General features: G+C 40.4%; 1 pseudogene; it reads right to left on the bottom strand.

Moving 5' to 3' along the window:
• Positions 1-10,780: 10,780 nt before the first annotated feature.
• Positions 10,781-16,322, bottom strand: LOC149147705 (ABC transporter G family member 11-like; annotated as a pseudogene).
• Positions 16,323-21,369: the final 5,047 nt, after the last annotated feature.

Consider the following 21,369-nt stretch of genomic DNA (forward strand, 5'->3'; position numbering starts at 1 on the left):
TTTTTAGTCACTGGGACAATATTGGACACCTAATCTATAAGGGGGATGGGATAGATGAACCCATCCTTGAGAAGCTTTTCAACTTCACCCTTAATAGCAGTGGACTTCCTAGGGTGCATAGGGCGAAGCTATTGGTGAATAGGCTTCGCATGCAGATACGTTGGTATTTTATGCACCACAATGCTAGGATCAATGCTAGGCATTTCTTCGTAAGACCATGCAAACACAACATGAAATTCCTAATATAGATGAGTATATGTCTTGATCTCATTCGGAGAACAAGATACACCAATATGAACATGTTCAACGACACCGGGTTTGATACAAATGTCAATCGGCATCATTTGGGTAATATTACCCAGATTTCCTTCTGACCATACTTCATGAGTAACAATCGATGGCGGAAATGGAGAAGAGGACTCTTTGAAAGCGGTAGACATGACCGTCGGGCGAGGCAGGAACGAGGAGTGATGATGAGTATCGATCCATGGTGGTTCCTCAAGAGACATGATTTCCATGATACCTTCATCAACGAGGAAGGTCTCGGCTAAGGGATCAGATGATTCCAAAGTGCCAAGCTATGGGGATTGAGAGTACATATTGAGAGAGGTCTTCGACATATGAGAATCAGAGGATGCAAAGTTTGAAGCCGAAACAATTTCCACGTAATTGACTTCAGCAGGACTAAGTGGCATAACCTCGCCCCGAGTATCAATGAGATCTAGTGTAGATATGACCCAGGGATTAGATTTGACCAAGATCATGTTGAGAGAGGTACCATGAGGAGGTGGGAGTGGAAAAATTCCCATTAAGGCAGAATCTTTGAAGAGACCTACCCCCACACTCTCATAGGGAGCACCAGAGTTCTTGTCATAGGGAACATTCCCATCCAAGGAGGAAGAGGCAAAGAAAGACAGTTGATCGACAGTGACAATTTTCCCTTCATGGAGAAAATGAATCATGCAGAACAAGGAGGATGCCACAGCATTCACGGCATTCAACAATTTCTACTTCGAACTACACTGTATTCCCTTCCAGGGTGATGGCAAGGTTAGATAAGACATCGAAGGGTCATGAATCATGAACATCGAAAGCTTTCAAAGTGTTCAGAGACTAGTTCAGTGCATGGGAACCAATAACCTTCCAATGTGAAGTTGACATGATGCAAGTGGAAGCACCTTCATTGATGAAAATGCGGTGGATGGTCTTCTTATTGATGATTACCTGAATAAGAAAGGCAATCCAATGAGGGAGCCGTGGAACATGGTTCTCTAGATCGAAACATATCAAATTAGAATCGGTGGTATCGATGCCCCCGATAGCTGACAACAAGGATTTCCACTGCGATGGGTAGATATGGAGTACCTCGAGAGCCAACATGGCTGATGGTGCCTGAGCCTAATCCTCAACAATATTGTAGTGTTGAGTGGCTCGAGCATTGGGATTATGCGAGGATTTCTGTAGCACACCTCAAGAGGGTGGCCGCGTAGCGGAATTAGGGTTAGGGTGCTCAATTTGTAGAGTGCCAGAACTTGGGGTAGAAGAAGAAGGTGAAACTATGTTTTCTTTCCCAGCTATCGAAGCTAGAGTTTGATAATATTTCGATTGGGTAGCCACATTAATGGGTGTTCTCATCATGAACACTTGAGATCTGGAGGAAGAAGATCGGGGTTGGTCTACCATTTGGGTCTGCTGAGATAGAAATGTTTCTTTAAGGACAGCAGGGGTCCCTTTGAGCAAGCGACTAACTTCAAATCATCGAGGACAATCCTTAGTGTAGTGATCCTCCTTGCAAATGAGGCAGGGATACTTAGGTTTCTGTTGCGAAGATTCGCCAACAGACGATTTGGGAGGACCCTATTTCGGGGCATCGGCTTTAGCTTCACCTTTGTGTTTCTTTTTCCCTTTCAAGCATTTATTCACTGTGGTAGACTAGACAGTGTGGACCTCTGAGGTTTTACCAGGGCTAGGCAGATTCTAAGATGAACTATTAGGAGCAGGATTCGAGACCGACTTTTGTTTGGAAGAAGTTTTAGCAGGGGTCTGGGATACTGAACCAATAACTCCATCAATAGGAGGAACATCTAGTGACTTTGATGCCGTGGGATCGGATGATGGCCATGGAGCATTTGGTAACAACTCGTATAAAGTGCCAACCTGGGAGTAAACCAGATCTAAGTACTGGGCACGAAAGATGGCTTATTGCTCAGTGACACATCCATCCATAGCTATATCGTGAGAAATTGGGGCTACGAATGATTTCGTAAACCATTAAGTGAGCAACTGATCAACAATCTCAAATTTGATCAAGCGACGTCTACGTCTCCATTCATGGATGTGATCAGAGATGTGTGTCATAGTATCTTGCTTAAGCGATGTGAGCAAATAGGTGCTAGTTTCATGCGAACTGGAAACTGAAAATGCGTGAGGAAAGCCATGGCTAATGAGTTAAAGTCATGGTAAGTACTTCGAGGCAACTTGATGTAGCATTTTTCTACTGTTAGAGCCTAGATTTGCCTTAAGCTGAAGGAAGGCAAAATTCAAGATAACCACAAACCATGCTCAGCCTCATAGCTAGCTACTAGGACTTGAGAGGGCTCTCTCCAGGTCACCACTCAGTTAAAATAGACAATAGGGTCTGAGATGACTCAAAATAGATGTTGATTTTAGGCTAGTAAATGGATATGAAAAAGGAAATTTATTGAATGACTGAAACTTTCTAGGCTGTATGGGACAAAGGGCAACCTAAGATGGGAAATTAAATCAAAGACGCAGAGTACTTCGTGAGGCAAGATAGGCAGGAGGTTTAGCAGTCAAACTGAAATAATATGTAGTGGAAAGAGAGCTGATAAAGCTGAAAAGGGCATATACATGAATCCTTCTCAGATAGAGGAAGACACACAAAGTATGAATGCTTTACAAGGCAGAGCATAACAATGGATTCTACCTTTTCTACTTAAGAGCATTCAACTCGAAATGATTCTGAATGAAATGTAAAACATGACAAGGCACATATGAAACTGAAAGAGGAAACATATGCTAAACTTCATACCGCATGAATCTCATGAATCAGAGCTGCATCATTTATTAAATTCCTAGCCAAGCTGTACAATGAATCACTGCGTTTTTTCTCCACACCGTTTCCCAGAAACTCCAAAAAACCCCCACAAATGTTTTTTCATACAATAAATAAACCCCATCTGTGGGAAAACAGATCGACACAAATGAGGAGCTATTTAATCATTAACTAATAGAAGCTGGAAAGCCAACCACCTATTCTGAAAAAGAGCAGCGTTACATCTTGTTTTTCTCTGGTGACCAATTAAAAGGAAAAAATGCAACGTGGATCCCATGAAATCGTGACTTGAAGACAAAAATAGACCATACGTTCCTATCTCTCTGCTGTGACAGATGTCTTTGTTTTAAATTTAGGCGTTTGGCTTTGACTATTTTCTTTCCCTTTACATTGGCTGTTTGAATAAAAACTAATTACTGAATTGAGACTTCTATAATCCATATCAAATTTGTGTCGACGCGTTTCGAACCAACCATTGTGGTTCATCGCCAGGACAAGTTGAATGAGAAGATCTCGCTATGCACTTTAAATAGATAGGGCAGAATATCCAATGACTCAAATTTCTCGATAAGGTAATGGCTAAAAAGACAACAGCTCGATTTGACCTGATAACAGCTAGTTTGACCATGATAAGAGGTATTATATTAATTTCTATTATTTATTTATTTATTTATTTTATTATATAAAAGAAATTTCAGTTATTAATATAGAATAAATTAATATAATATAATAAGTAAAATTAATATATTATAATAAGTAAATCATTAAAAAATAATAAGACTAAATAAATAAATAATTTCAAATATATTAATTAATAAGAATAAGAATAAAATTAATTTTGAATTGTTAGATAAAAATATTAGTTAGTTATAATGGCTAGTTTGATCATGATAAGGGGTATTATATTAATTTATATTATTTATTTTTTTATTTTTTTTTTATAAAAGAAAATTTGGTTATTAATATAGAATAAATTAATATAATATAATAAGTAAATCATAAAATAAATTAATTTCAAATATATTAATATATTAATAAATCCAAATTAATTTGAAATTGGTAGAAATATATAATAGAATAAATTAAATTAAATTAATTTGGATTTATTAATATATTAATATATTTGAAATTAATTTATTTTATGATTTACTTATTATATTATATTAATTTATTTTATATTAATAACCAAATTTTCGAATTGAGGCTTTTGTGATCCATAATATTAATACGTAGAGCTTCGACGTAAATCACATAAAGAGAGACATTTGTGGACGCGTTTCGAACCAACCAGTGTGGTTCATCGTCAGGACAAGTTGAAGAAACAGATCCAGCTTAGCATGTTAAATAGTCTGAGCAGAGACTCCAACGGCTAAATCGACCAACGGCTAATTTTGACCTACGGACCCAGGTCAAATTACTATTCATTAATTTAATATTATTATTATTTTTCATATTAATACATAAAATATTTTTAACGGTTAGTTTTAAAAAAATAAATAATTAATTAATATATATATATATATATATATATATATATATATATCTATATATATATATATATATATATAGATATATAAATTAAAGTTATAATATTAGGTTATTAATATAAAAGTTAGGATTAAAAATAAATAAAATACTATTAGTGGTTGTTCTGGGACAAGCGAAATCCGCTTTGCCCAAAAACTCCTGAGCCATTTTGGCTTCACCAAAGTACATAGTCTATCCACCAGAAAGAAGGTACAGGTAATCAAAAAGCTCAAAGACTTCACTACTCAGTTGATGGACTAAAGCTAGCACTGTTCCTTGGCATGTATGATCACACACATGCACAAACTCTGTTTTTTCACATAGAAATATGTCACCAATTTTGAGAGTATGCGCATGTACTTCTAGGGCATACATGGGCACCTATGAAAACATCAGACAAACCATAATGTTGGCCTGCTCTGCAGTGATGTGCTTGACCTCTAGAAAATTCCATGCGATTTCTTGGTGATTTGGAGGAAATTCGAGCAGTTTTGGGCCTTTAACTGTGTGCGCCACAAGGGAGGCCCAATGCACCGCACCTCCTGGATGTGTTGCGCCAGTGTAAATTTGCACTAGATGGTCGTGCCCAGTGCGCCGTGTAGCCCATGTGCACCGCGCCACCTACTCTATGCACCTCGACTCCTTCCAGCTCACATTTTCGTCATTCAAATATGAAATTCCTTCTTCCACTTTTAAACTCGACTTCTGTGATGGTCTTTGTCATGCGGATTCATTGTAAAAACAATGGAATTACCATATATAATTGAGAACTCGATTTCTGCTTTGTACAAACACATTTTATAATGTTTTGGCTTCAACTCTTTTCACATTTGAAAACAAACTTTTTTCCTTTGTTTCCTCTGATTATCTGACTTGAATGATGCATCTTTGACTATTTTTGTAGGGATGGTGGCATGTTTTGGCAGAGGATGATCAGGGCTGCGCCTGAAACATTGCACATTTGGAAGCTTTAAAAAATACATATTTACTACCAAAAACAAATTTGACGATTTCTTCTTCAAAACTCTATTTTGAAGAAGAATCATTCTCGAGCCTTATTGATAATGGACATTCTGAAATGAAGACTTATTAGAAACATCCTTATGGCCTGTGGGCATTATTTTACATTGATGAAGACGAATTCAACTAACCCTAGACCTGCTGACTGAAATGACTCTTGCTGACAGCAAGACCAAACAATACTGCACATGACTTTTATAATTGACTATGATGAACAAACTAGAGCTAGCAGGGCAAGGCATGAGGGACAAGACCCTTCCGTCGGATTATGGCATGCCCCTAGCGGAATGCAGGTGATCGAGCAGAATGGGACACCTAAAAATGAAATGAGAAATGATTTTGATCTCTAACGGAGGACTGACAAGACCGACTCTAACATTGGCTCCAATGGGAGATGGTAGCTCCATGGAGGTGCCCTAGAACTGCAGATCTTTGGGAGAGTAGACAGTGCCTTCGTCCATTGGGCTATGGAATCAAAACATGGAAACTGACATTATGTAGACGGACTCTGATTGAAGACTAAAACTGAAAACCATAATAAAACCAAACAAAACTACATCATAACTAACAAACTAGAAAGATGCTCATATTTGAGCTTATTCATCAAACCTACTCTAATTACTCTTTCCACCACTCGATCAGGTGAAATGGAACAACCAATGCAACCATGTAAGCATCATGGCTGATATTTGATTTCTTCCCAAATACTCTCTGATGCTCAGGAGAAGGGATGAATCGAAAGGAAACTCCCATGGAAACTTGGAATCAAGTTCACTACTAACAAACTTACAAAGCATGAATTGGCTGGATGACTTCAAGAATACTGCAAAAGGATCTTCATAAGCATCGCCATTGATTTCCATTAACACATTACTGCTCTGGTCCAAGTAATATTCATAGCTGGATTTTAAAATTTTCCTCACATCTGTGTTGTCTTTCTTTGGTGATAGCAACAGGCTGTCGAAAGGATCTTGAATTTCGTGAGTAACTAAGCTCTGTTGCTGATTCCAAACAGAACACAGGCCTCCTTTATCAATCTCCTCATATGACTGCAAACTTTGGTATGGGCTATGAAATGAACAAGACAATAAAGGTGACCTTTGAAACAGATTATTATCAACATTCTCTTTTGTCACATGGTTGTTTGATGGAGAAGAATTTTTACAGCAAACAGAATCTAACACATGAGAAAAAGGATCATCAAAAACTTGAGGAGACTGCTGCGATGTATCTATTGAAATTGTATGACATCCTATTGGCTGTTCATCCTTTTCTTTAGAGATATTACGAAGATTCTGCCTTATAAACTGAAATACTTCGAAACAAAAGGGTATAGAACCCTCTTGCATCATTAGATCATGTATTTCGGTTGCCACACCTTCATCTGTAATCTGACCTTCAATTGGGTTTGGTGGCTGCAAATCTGGTTCTGTATCCAAAATTATTTCATCAATCATTTCAGGGGAAGATTTCTTATTAACAACTTGCTCAAAAATTTCACCATCTGTCTCATCCTCAACATTAAAACTGAGAGATTGTTGATTTCCTACAAACTATTCATTTGAAGATTTACTATGCAATTTACCCCTCAAAAATTGTAATGATTCAAAACAGAAAGGTAAGGAATCTTCTTGTATCTTTTGGTCACATATGCCAGCTTCTATGTCTTTATCTACAACTTGAAAATTAATGGTATTTGGGGACTGCAAAGCTGAATATGAGGAGTCTGGAACAAAGTTTTCATCACCCTCAAGAGGGACCAAATCAAGACTTGTTGACAGCTGATTTCTAATTGCATGGAAGTTGTCTCTGATGAACTGACATGAATCAAAGAAAAAAGGCAAAGATCCTTCACTTACTTCGAAATCTGCTGCACTTTCCTCATCGTTTCCATAGCTGATATGCATCGGTTGATCACTGTACTCGAGCTGTTGTAAGTGAACTTCCTCCTCCCACAAACTAGCTGCTGATTTTTCTGTAAGATTAGCTTCTGTTTGGAGAGCATAATCATCATCATCATACTGATCAAATTGAGGCAAATCGTCAGTATAAAACACATCCTCAAGCATGCATGTCATATCAACATGTCTTTCTTTTCCCATATGATCTACAAAACAATCCTTATGACAACTGAGATAAGAAACAAAATGTTTTGGATCAGCAACTTGTTCATGAACGTCATTTTCATCTTTTGCAGTCATTTTCCGCACCATCTCTTCTACTGCACTCACCAAAATGTCAAGCTTTTCCTCTGAAGGTGTCATTTTCTTTGGATCCTCGTTTTTCATCTCTTCTTCCTTCAGCCTTGCCCTTTTGATCAACAAGTGAGCCTCTACATTTACTGCATTGTTCTGCATCTCTTCCAGTGTTGCGACATTCCTTTCTCTTAGCCGAAACTCCATTTCCAGATCAAAGGCGCCCGGGTAGTGCAAGAGGGCAGATCTAGGAGGAGGTCTTATATCAACCGGCATTGAATAATAAAATTGATTAAATCTAGCTGAGAACTGTTGTATTGTCTCCCCTGGCAGTTTTTTCAGCTGGTTATACTCTTCTACAATAAGGAAAAGGTTTTGTCCGATCATCCACCTATCAAGAAAAATTTTGACGAACTGCTGGAAATCTGAGATGGTTGCATCAGGCAGGGCTTTGAACCAACTCTTGACTTTGCCTTGCAAAGAAAGAGCAAAAAGCCTAATACTAACATCTTCGTTATCGACTTCAAAAAGGTCTAGAAAAGTATCAACACTCAGCACATGTTTCTTAGCATTGACATTCTTACATTCACCGTCAAATCTTGGCAAGTATAGATCATAGTTTTTGGGGAAAGCATGAAGAACAGAAGGTAAAACAAGAGCTTTATGCCTATTTGGGATTATAACAGCTGTAGGAATATATACAAGAGTGACGGGATCAGGTCTGTGTTCTTTAGGCTCATCACTCTGAAGAGAGTCATCATAAGATGTGGGAAAAGAAAGGAGGCCAGGATCAAAGGGAAACTTAGTATTTATGCTTTTTGAATGGGTCGATTGAAGATTTTGATCACCTTTATCAAAAAAGGAGTTCTGAAAAACTTTTAGGACAGCTTCGCGAACAATAAAGAAGTAATTCACAAGAAATCAGAGTAGATCCTGAATACCATTCCACTTTAGATACTCGAACTTTGTGTAAGATCCTTCCATTTTCGCAGGGAAAGTGTTAGTCCTCCAGTGGAGTTACCATGAAGCACTGATTGCTAGATTCTTCAGTGAACGGAGTCGCCAGGTGAATGATTTCAGCCTTATTATGTCTGATCATTGTCCACCATCAACAATCAGCTCTGAACTTGAGATATGTACTGGGGCAAGACAATCTACAAGCAAACCATTTTGTCCCCAGCGGAGTCGCCACCCACTATGTTAGAGCCTACATTTACCTTAGGTTGAAGGAAGGCAAAATTCAGGATAACCACAAACCATGCTCAGCCTCGTAGCTAGCCCTACTAGGACAGGAGAGGGCTCTCTCCAGGTCACCAGTCAATTAAAATAGACAATAGGGTCTGAGATGACTCAAAACAAATGTTGATTTTAGGCTAGTAAATGGATATGAAAAAGGAAATTTATTGAATGACTGAAAATTTCTTGGTTGTATGGGACAAAGGGCAGCCTGAGATGGGAAATTGGTCAAAGACGCAGATTATTTTGTGAGGTAAGATAGGCAGGAGGTTTAGCAGTCAAATTGAAATAATATGTAGTGGAAAGGCAACTGATAAAGCAGAAAAGGGCATATACATGAATCCTTCTTAGACAGAGGAAGACACACAAAGTATGAATGCTTTACAAGGCAGAGCATAAAAATGGATTCTACCTTTCCTACTTAAGAGCATTCAACTGGAAATGATTACGAATGAAATGTAAAACATAACAAGGCACATATGAAACTGAAAGAGGAAACATCTGCTAAACTGCATACCGCATGAATCTCATGAATCAGAGCTGCATCATTTATTAAATTCCTGGCCAAGCTATACAATGAATCACTGAGTTTTTTCTCCACACCATTTCCCAGAAACTCCGAAAAACCCCCACAAATGTTTTTTCATACAATAAATAAACCCCATCTGTGGGAAAACAGATCGACACAAATGAGGAGCTATTTAATCATTAACTAATAGAAGCTGGAAATCCAACCACCTATTCTAAAAAAGAGCAATGTTACATCTTGTTTTTCTCTGGTGACCAATTAAAAGGCAAAAATCCAACGTGGATCCCATGAAATCATGACTTGAAGACAAAAATAGACCATACATTCCTATCTCTCTGTTGTGACAGATGTCTTTGTTTTAAATTTAGGCGTTCGGTTTTGACTGTTCGCTTTCCCTTTACATTGGTCGTTTGAATAAAAACTAATTTTTAATAAAAATGGCTTTGAACTAAGACTCTGCTTTTTATAAAGGGGGAAACGTGTCAATGAACGATCCCAGCTGTAATTTTGCTAAACTCAATAATATCTTCTTCAATGCCAGTGAACACATATCCATTTTGCTTATAGGTCTTTGAATCTTTAAACAATGGATCCACCTGTTTCTCCTCTACCCAACTGACCGACTCTGCAAGAAACCTCATAAGGGATTGATATGGATCTGAAAATGCTACAGGTTTCTTGCTACATCCTATTTCATTTGCTGATTTTGGAATAAACATGTCTATTTTGACACATTCCTCATTTCCCTTAACTGCCTTCTTGTCATTCTCAAACCTTTAGTATAAGGTCTTTCATCTGCAGAAATCCCACAGGCATCATCTTGTCCATCAACACCAGTTGTCATTAGCTTCCCCTGAAGCCATAACAGCTCCTGCAACACATGCAAACATAGCTTCCTGAGCCTAGTGATGTCGTTTAGAGGGGAGGTAGGGCTGCTTCATTTTGATGTAACAACTTTTCGCTCATACAAGTAAAGAACATACCAAAAATTTGCATCCAGATTTCCTCAGCCTCCAGGTCCCATGAATATGGGTCTTCCCCACCCAAAATCTACATCATGAATAGGCAACCGAGACCAGCTTGTGACACCAATATTTGGACAAAGAGCGATGATGGAGGCTCAGCCCGTCAAATTCGTTTTGGGTGATGGAGGAAGGTCTCGGCAATTTTTTGACTTTCAGGTTGTGTGCGCCGCGCTCACTGTATGCGCCGCGACAGTGTATTTTTGCACTGCGGAATCTCACCCAATGCGCTGCACGTTGTGGGTGCGCCACGTGGGAGGCTCAATGCACCATAACTTATACAGGAAATAGGATAGTGCCAGATTGGCTTCGGAAGCTCGGTTACCTGATGGGAAAAATCCTGAAGTCATCATAAAAATTGCTAGAATTGCAGCGCCTGTTCCAATTCCCATCAGAAAGTTTGGTACCAAAGCAGCAATAATCATCATCAAACTTTCAACCACAGCAATTGTTCCAAGCAGATCCAGAAACAAGTATGAAAAGCGAACACAAGCCTGATGCAACTGCACCATGAAAAAGACAATTGTGGTAGAGAATCCGGCCACCATTACTAGGTATGGAAAAGATGATAAAAAATTCGCAATTGCAAAACTGCCACTCCATAGTGTCCACTGAGCCTCTCATGGTGGAAAACCTTCATGTCCTCTTAAGAATGATGGGAATCCTCCTATAGACATGAAAGTCATGAATCCTACTACGAAGGCACCACAAGAGCCCCTTGCCGCAATGGCATTGTAATTTGTGCCTACATCGAAATAGATGGTGCCAACACACAAAGACACCAATGTATATATAATTACTCTTAACCAGTAATACCCAATATCTCTGTACATATTAACAAAAGACCTCCTTGTCAATGTCAGGCATTGCATCCAGAAGCTCGCTTGACTTCCATTGGATTCTAACATTGTTCCTTTAATTTGAGACATTTCCTGAACCCTAGTTGTTGTTGTCATAGCATACTGAGAAGACTGGAAAGCTTCGATCAAGATTCTTATGGCCTGGGCTGAGTAGACTTTGAGCAAAGGGTCTCTCACTTCCACTTCATGCATTATTTCATGGTGTCTAAACAATCCCTTTAGTGTGTCCTTTACTTTGTCAAAATCTGAATTGATGCAACGAAGGAAATGGTCTGCAAGATTTCGCGTTCTGGGACAAGCGAAACCCGCTTTTCCCAAAAACTCCTGAGCCATTTTGGCTTCACCAAAGTACACAATCTGTCCACCAGAAAGAAGGTACAGGTAATCGAAAAGCTCAAAGACTTCACTACTCGGTTGATGGACTGAAGCTAGCACTGTTCCTTGGCATGTATGATCACACACATGCACAAACTCTGTTTTTTCACATAGAAAAATGTCACCAATTTTGAGAGTATGCGCATGTACTTCTAGGGCATACATGGGCACCTGTGAAAACATCAGGCAAACCATGATGTTAGCATGCTCTGCAGTGATTTTCTTGACCTCTGGCAAATTCCATGCGATTTCTTGGAAATTTGGAGGAAATTCGAGCAGTTTCAGGCCTTTAATTGTGTGCTCCGCGCCGGAGGCCCAATGCATCGCGCCTCCTGCATGCACCGTGCCAGTGTAAATTTTCACTGGATGGTCATGCCCAGTGCACCGCGTGGCCCATGTGCACCGCGCCACCTACTCTATGCACCGCAACTCCTTCCAGCTCACATTTTCGGCATTCAAATATGAAATTCCTTCTTCCACTTTTAAACTCGACTTCTGTGATGGTCTTTATCATGTGGATTCACTGTAAAAACAACGGAATTACCATATATAATTGAGAACTCGATTTCTACTTTGTACAAAAACGTTTTATAATGTTTTGGCTTCAACTCTTTTCACATTTGAAAACAAACTTTTTTCCTTTGTTTCCTCTGATTATCTGACTTGAATGATGCATCTTTGACTATTTTGCCAGGGATGGTGGCATTTTTTGGCAAAGGATGATCAGGGTTGCGCCTGAAACATTGCACAATTGGAAGCTTTAAAAAATACATATTTACTACCAAAAACAAATTTGACGATTTCTTCTTCAAAACTCTGTTTTGAAGAAGAATCATTCTCGAGCCTTATTGATAATGGACATTCTGAAATGAAGACTTATTAGAAACATCCTCATGGCCTGTGGGTGTTATTTGAAATTTTCGAAGACTAATTCAACTAACCTTAGACCTACTGACTGAAATGACTCTTTCTGACCGCGAGACCAAACAAGATTGCACATGACTTTTAAAATTGATTATGATGAACAGACTAGAGCTAGCAGGGCAAGGCATGAGGGACAACACCCTTCCGTCAGATTATGGCATGCCCCTAGCGGAATGCAGGTGATCGAGCAGAATGGGACACCTAAAAATGAAATGAAAAAAGATTTTGATCTTTGATGGAGAACTGACAAGACCGACTCTAACAACTACAACACCTGTGAGGGTCCGTTGGAAAATATGAAAACGAATGGAATCATCCACGTATGAGTTCGACGAGCACGAGAGGTGATATGTCATCACATGGGCATAAGGATCTTCTTTAGATTTTCCATCGAACTTTGGGCAATCACTTGGTATCTTGGACGGCACCGGAGGCTAGTATGGTAAATGAAGGATCGGATCATTCGTAAGGCGCAATACATCCGGCAACTCGAGTGTAGCCAAGAAAGGTAATTGAGTGTTAAAAGGCATGGGAGGCCAATAAGCGACCCCAAAGGGAGGAGCCCCTCCCTGTTAGTAAGGATTTTGGCCCCACAATGGGGGATTTTGGCCCCACAATGGGGGATTTTGGCCATATGGCATTTGAGGCTGCCCCCATTGTGGATTACCTTAACCATAGGGAGGATTTTGACCTCGAATACCTTGAAACTATCCAGGTATAGGTTGATGATAGGAAATGTATGGGTTAAAAGGTTGTTCAGCTTGTTGACCTTGGACATATGGATATGGGACCTATTGTCCTAAAACATAGGGTTGATGAACCAGTTTCCCTTAAAAAAGAGGATTCGAGACCTATAGTCCTTGGGCATAAGGCTGATACACATGTTGCCCTTGGACGTAGGAGTTTTGTACTTGGTGCCCTCGGTCAGCAGGATTCTGAGCCTGTTGACCTAGGACAAGAGGATTTTGGGCCTGTTGCTGCAGGACTTGACCTTGACCTTGCCCATGCAAAGGTTGACCTTGTTGGTATGTATACAAGGGTTGATGTTGCCCTGGCTAGTTTTGTTGTTGCAAGGGTTGACCTTGTGGTTGCAAAATTTGTCCCTGGGTTTGCAGAGGTTGGCCTTGCCAAGGTATGGGTTGAGAGGTGTGCGAAGTATATTGCATATGCTTCTGAGTAGCTTGCTGCAACTATTTTAAGGATTAATCTTGCGATTGTTGCAGCTGACCTTGTTGCGAGATAATTTTCCCTTGCTATTGCGCGGAGAACCCTTGATACAACAAAGGTTTCCCTTGTGGTAGCAAAGGCTTCCCTGGTTGATGTAAAGGCTATCTTGTTGTTGCAAGGGCACCTGAACAATGCCCGGGAAATTACCGAACTTAATCTGGTCGTAGCCGGGCAGGATGTATTGCCTAGATTGGAGGGTGTAAGGTTGATTAACCAATCATTGAGAAACACATGGAACATAAGGATTTTGCTATTAGACCTGAGCCCCATAGGGCTACTGATACTAAACATTGCTCGATCCAGATTGACCAATGAGATTCTGAACCTATTGGTATTGGACATTGCTTGACCCAGTGGGATTACCAGGGTTATAAACAAAACCAGAAGAGGGCTGGTTTATACCAAGCATGTGATCTTGTGAGCCACTTACATTAGTCGCACCTGACAGCATAGAAACATTCAGGTTCTACCCCCCAGGTAGTGGCACAATCTGGCCACTAACTAATGGGACAGAGGAACTGAAAAAGAAAATATTTGAAACTGTCGGTTGTGACTAACGTGTAACTGGGATCGATGATACAAGCGTATTCAGAATGGTGGGTTGCTCCGGGTTTGAAGTAACAACCTATTGGGAAGTCATGTTTGGGGCGAATGGACCTGACATAGGCCTGACACCTGATGCCCATATAGGATTGTGGTAGAGTGATGAGGCACTAGGTGTGCTTGAAACTAAGTGCCCCAAAGACACATAGTTGGGTGGAAAACGGGCAGGAATACCTTCTGAAAAAGGTAAACCCTCAGGAGGAAACTGCAATTGCAATTCTTCCCCCCCAATAGTGTGTGGAGTAGAAACTTCGAACTCATTTGAAGATGTGACTGGAGCATTGCCTTCGGGTTCCATGTTTGAAAACAAATGACGATGAATGGTCGAATGTGTACTAGGGGATAATTCCAAAGGAACACTCGGCTGGTCGTATAGACTTTTTGGCTTATGGGGGCCTGACCCAGGTTCGGAGTTATTTAGCCAAACAAATCCCTACACTACTAGCCCTTTCGGCATCATCGCGCGGAGCGTGGACTAAAGTCTCACTCGAAGCAGTATGGGGCGATGTTGGAACCAAGTTTCCGCACCCTTGAGATGTTTGTAATGTTTATCTAGTTCAACTAGACCTACCTTTGTGCAGGTCTCTTCATGCACTGCTCTAACCTTCAATACCTTCACGATTTGTTATAATCGTCTTTCGTGCAACCCTAATCAAGGGCTGAGATGCTTTCGCGCTGCTATGGTAGCGAAATACGCTATTTCCCAAAACTACACCACATATCTTACTTATATTCTTAACATATCTTACTTATATTCATATAAACAGATATCCTATCTTTCATTCACTTAATCCTCACAATTATACACATTCGCGCATCATATAAACTTTAATAGTGCAATTTATATCCAATGTGACAGATGCATAAAACAGGAAATAAATACACAGAAATGATATGAAACTTCTCTTTATTAATGCTTCCAACTATTACAGACTTGACTCACCCTGCACACTCAGCTGTAGGGGTCTATGCACTCAGCTGCAGAGCCTTCTCCTACTCTACGACCCAAATCTAGACTTTACTCCACAGATACGACTCAAGTTTTCATCCCTATCGTGATCGTGATGTATTAACTACTTAGAGCCTCACTCTATTTATACAATCCCATTATTTGTGGACCATGGGTAGATCTCTACAGCCGACCTTACATTAACAAAATTAGGGCAGACAACCATATGAATCTCTAACAAACTATGCGCTCCGTGCCGAAAAAATGTGGAGTCTTTACATAGGAATTACAATCTTTGACCAAAAACTGGGCTCTAAGCCCCAAAAATTCACTTGGGGGATCCCACACCCAATAGGCCCCCAACACAAACATCGTGACTCACTCTCGAGTCACTCTATGGGTGCAGAGATATTTGTGAGAAGACCTCCCAACTCTGACTAGATCAATACAAATTCGACATTGCACTAAGCGGCTGCTTACTATACTTCCTCTATGCGTTGTTCAGTGACCGCTATGGCTGAACTGCTGCCCTAAATCCTCTCTTATCTTTCTTGCAGCCACGTGAGCTTTACTTCAATGGAGTTTGTAATGCTATATGCCACATCAATCCACGACTGTAGGTGCACCTTCAAAACTGCTTCCTTACGCTGAGCAGCATCCACCCGCTCCTTGAGCACTTTAGCCTGCTGCATCCTCGCAAGCCATTGTGTGAGGGCAACCATCTGTGCGGCCCTTTTACTTCGTTGTATCTTTGCTGCAGCTCGCGTGCCTCTATCCATAGGCGTTGTATGTTCAAGTCTTCCTGCAGGGTGGTGAGGACCTCAAATGACTGTTCGAACAACTTTGTGAAGTCTGTCATAGCACTGTTGACCGATGCCATTGTTGTTTTGATTGCGGTGGCGCATTGTTCCTTAACCTCTGGTGGAGTTCAAGGCTGCGCCCTCAACTGCAGTTATGTTATCTAAAGGTTTAGCTCTAGCTAAACCCTGGCCATTTCTTCCTTTGCCTCACGCACCCCCGTTGCTAACTTTCAAACGCGCACCTCCACCGGTTCCTCTACGTGGATGGCCAATTCCGGGACCATCTGGTAGGCTTCCTCCACCACCTGCATGATCTGTCTATTCTATGCCACTACCTCTTCATGTTGTAGGCTCAACTGCTCAATGTTGACACGATACTCACTCATTACCTGTAGCGCATGACCATCCCTGGCTCATAGTTCTGCAGTGACTCCATCCTGCAAAATATAGTGTCTACCGAGGGAGCGTAGCCACGTTTAACCCGATCCCTTTCAACCCACTAACTATAGGCCTGTCGGCATCATTTTCTGTAATGAGTGCACCATCTGGCAACACTATTGTGTTAGTCATACAGGAGCACAACATTTCCTTGGCCATAGAAGTGCCTACTGTGAGGCTGGTTGACACTGTGCCAGCCTGTAGAGTGCGCACCTACAACTCCTTTATCTGTGCCCAAACATCCCCCAACACCAACTGGAGTTCCTCCTAAAACTGTTGGAGGGCATCCACGGTGACATCCCTCACCGTTTCGCCAATATCATGGAGATCCCCCTTAATGAGGGTGATCTGAATTAGATACATGAAAATTATCCAAATTTTATGACTGTATCAAATCAGGATAGACTTCAAAGACTTATGAACAAAGAGTGATCAAGAAGACCTCTAGACAGTGGCAGTTTGCAGCCAGCAAGGAACGACGAGGACCTTGGTCAAAGCACATTGACCGAGGCCCATGGAAACCATGTAGGACGCAAAATAGCAGTTAGGAAGTCTGGATTGGAAAACAGAGGTTGTTTCTGATGCGCATCATTGGGCAAAACCCCTCGAGAAGAAAAAACCCCGAAGAACTCGGTCGCATGGAAGCCGGGAAACTGTAAGGAAGGCGCTAAGGCGAAAGGCGGGTCCCGCGCTCCAAAAATCGGTGGTATATCGGAGGAATCCTTGGGCAATAAGCTAATTTGGCAAAAAATAAGCGATTCTATTGAGCGCACGATGCCTGTCCGGCAGATGAGAGATAAAACCGCCTCTTATCACGCGCTAATGGTTGAGCAAGTCAACAGTGCGAAATGAGCGAACACCGTAGGATCCAGGGGCTCCAGATCTGACGACAGAGATTGCGCCCGATGGAGAAACCAGATTTGACATGGGAATTAAGCCACACCATAAAGAAGTTTGAAGTCCGATTCGACTGCTGAGTTGGTGGATGAGTCATTCCATAGTGTAACTGAAATACCGAACCATTGAGGATGAGCTGGAGCAGTTCATGAGAGGAAAAGTGGTCGCTCCCTGTGAGATGTTGGTGATGACGTAGAGGCAGGGAACTCCAAGCGAACAACAGCAGGAGATCCGAAGGGGCAGAAGAGGAAGTGAACAGTCAAGGATAGATTGGCTTTAAGCCATGGACAGATAGAGAACAGAACAAGGAAGAAGAGACGAAGAACCAGAGAAGAAATAGCAGAAGAAAAAGCGAAAGAGACAGTGAAGCAAGAAGCAGAAAATAGAGGGCCGAGTTGACCTAAGGCAGCATCGAGTAGATAGAAGGCTTGAGAGTTTCAAGCAATCCCTGTGAGGATCTGTCGAGAATTGAGTGCCACATTGGGCTCCTCACATTAAAAGACCAGAGAGGTCAAGACTTGGAAAGGAAAAGAGTCTATGCACTCTAGTGGATTGGGGAATCCAAGAACCACCCTGCCAAGCATTATCTATTTTAGGAGACTCAAATTGAGCTCCTCATTGTAAATCTCTACTTTAAAGACACAATAAAAGAAGTCCACCACTGAAAAGATGGACCGGAGATGTTAGGCCCCTATACTACTAGTGTAACCCCTTATTGCTATTAGTACAACCCACTTATTATATTGATGTACCCATGTAGTGCCCATATTGTTACTAATGTGCCCCATAGAAGCCCACTATTGTTATTATTGTGCCCTTACATTATTATTGTTATGTCGACTCTCATTATGTTATGACCCCTTAGACTCCTATATAGAGAAAGGAGGTCTTTTCATTTGTATCATCGAAGAATTGTTCATTTATGTAATGTAAAGGAGGTTTCCCCCTCGAAGAGGCTGAATTCTAAGGTGTTGATCTATCTTTTCTATCTTTTCTTGAGTTGGTTTCAGAGCTTTGGATTCTAGGGTTTCGCTGCTCCAAACAGGTCATCGTGGCATTTTCGCTATAACTTTTTTTCTGTGATGTTTCTGAAGTCGAAAAAAAAACCCATTTGAGAAGAAATCGCGCTGAATATTGGGTCCGAATTTAAGAGCTTTTTGCATGATATTTTCGGAGATATGATCTGAGGAAGTTGGTCTTTTTGCAGACTCCTGAATTACACTCAAAACAGGTGACCTGGGGAAAATCATCATAACTTTCTCTCTGAGCATTGGATTGAAATTTTGTAAGAAGGTACAGAAATAGGATGGACTATAGTTTCTTGTATATCTTTTTCAGAGCCAAAGGTCGAAAAATTGACACGTGGCACTTCATACAAGTTCGCTCTTCTGGAAAGGTCTATAATCAGGTCATCTTGGGAGATTGTGCATAACTCTTTGTTGGAGAATCCAATTTGGATCAGACTGGTGGCATTGAAAAGGGGACACAAAGGGATACTACATGTAGCAATTTTAGAACTTAAATATCTGCAAGTACAGAGTTACAGTAGTTTCAATTTCGAGGTCCTAAAATCAAGAAAAAGCAAGATGAGTAAGTTTGATGGCAAGGATCCAGTAAATTGAATACTTCAGATGGAGCAATATTTTGATCTACATGGTGTACCACTGTTACAAAAGGTATGTATTGCATCTTCATATTTATAACTGGATCAATTTTTATGGTATAAAGGGCTTTGTTCTCGTAAAAAAATTGTTACGTGGTCAATTTCCACGGAGGAAATGATAGCACATTATGAGGATACAAAGAGAAACACCTTCTTTAAAGCAAAACCACAACAATTGGAAAGAGTAAAAGGGATTTGTGACATATTTGAAAGTAAAATGATGGCAACAAGGAAGTATACCCCGCACAACTATAAAGATGGACGTGTTGTTCCTCCTAGCCTTCCACAACCTACAAGGGTTGCACCACAACAATTGGAAGAAAAAAGAGAAAAAGGGCTTTGTTACAATTGTGATAGCAAATGCACTAAAGGTCATAAGTGTGCTGAGAAGAAATTATTTTACATAAAGTATGAAGAGGAGGAAGAAAAGGATCAAGAAACATCAAAAGAAGGGGATATATGCCAGGACCCGACCCCGGGGAAAGAAGAAATGAATCAGAACATATCTTGTAAACTATTGGCAAGAATGACCACTCCTCAAACTCTCAAGATAGAAGGAAATATCAAGAAGAAAATGGTGCAAGAAGTGAAACATCACATCAAGAGAGAAGAAATGAATCCAACCATATTTTGTAATTCACTGGTCGGAATTACCACTCCTCAAACTAGCAAGACAGAAGAGCATATCAAGAAGAAAAATGTTCAAGAAGTGAAAGATCACATCAAGCGTCAAGAAATGAATCCGACCATATCTTGTAAAGGATTGGAAGAAATTACCACTCCTCAAACTCTAAAGATAGAAGGACATATCAAGAAGGAAAAGGTTCAAGCAGTGAAAGATCACATTGAGCATCAACAACAAGTTCTCCAACTTTTAAAGGATAGCGCCACCTCGGTGCAAAATCAAATGAAACAACAGGTAGATCAACATCATAGTGAAAAATGTTTTGATGTAGGCGATTGGGTATTTTTACTGCTACATCTAAAGCAAGCTATTTATGAGAAGGTAATGTTGGCAATACTACATGCACTTAAAAAATGGTGACCTTACTGAATGGGAAGACTCTTCAAGGATGAGGATGTGGAAGCATTGTTTCATGCTATTTATACTATCCAACTAGATTGGATAAACGAAGAAAGGGATGAATGGAAGAAGGACAAAGAAGTATGGCCACTTATTCAAAAGTTGCAAAAGATCCCAATTCAAACAATATTGCCAGATATTGAAAGGGAAGGAAAAATCATATTGGAACCTGGAGCAGTCAAAGAAACAGAAACCCGACAACTACGAAATCGATCAATTTCAGAGTATCTCATCAAGTGGAAGAACTTACCCGTTGAATATTCCACATGGGAGGACAAGAATTTTATACAGAAGCATCAAGAACTACTCAAGCATTGAGGACAACGCTTTTTGAAGGAGAGGGGCATGTTAGGCCCCTATACTACTAGTGTAACCCCTTATTGCTATTAGTACAACCCACTTATTATATTTATGTACCCATGTAGTGCCCATATTGTTACTAATGTGCCCCATAGAAGCCCACTATTGTTATTATTGTGCCCTTACATTATTATTCTTATGTCGGCTCTGATTATGTTATGACCCCTTAGACTCCTATATAGAGAAAGGACGTCTTTTCATTTGTATCATTGAAGAATTGTTCATTTATGTAATGTAAAGGAGGTTGCCCCCTCGAAGAGGCTGAATTCTAAGGCGTTGATCTATCTTTTCTATCTTTTCTTGAGCTGGTTTCATAACAGGAGACGTAGCCCTGGAGGATAGGGTGAACTCCTTATTAATTTGTTGTGTTCTTGTATTTTATTACTATGCTCCCCTTACTGTTTTCCATCTTCCAGTGTCTATGTATTTTGCAATCTGATCGATCCGTTGCCTAAATAACATAGACACACACTAGCACATGAATTTGTAATACCTTCATTCATTAATTAATTCACTGAGGTCACTCATGAGTGATTTTCAGATAAAGTGGTATAAGAGCTTTAAGTTGTTAAGGTTGGACAAGC

This window comes from Pinus tabuliformis, chromosome 9 (genome assembly GCF_031772625.1).
Source record: "Pinus tabuliformis cultivar Carrire ecotype Pingquan chromosome 9, CPIR1, whole genome shotgun sequence".
In the NCBI taxonomy this organism is placed as follows: domain Eukaryota; kingdom Viridiplantae; phylum Streptophyta; class Pinopsida; order Pinales; family Pinaceae; genus Pinus; species Pinus tabuliformis.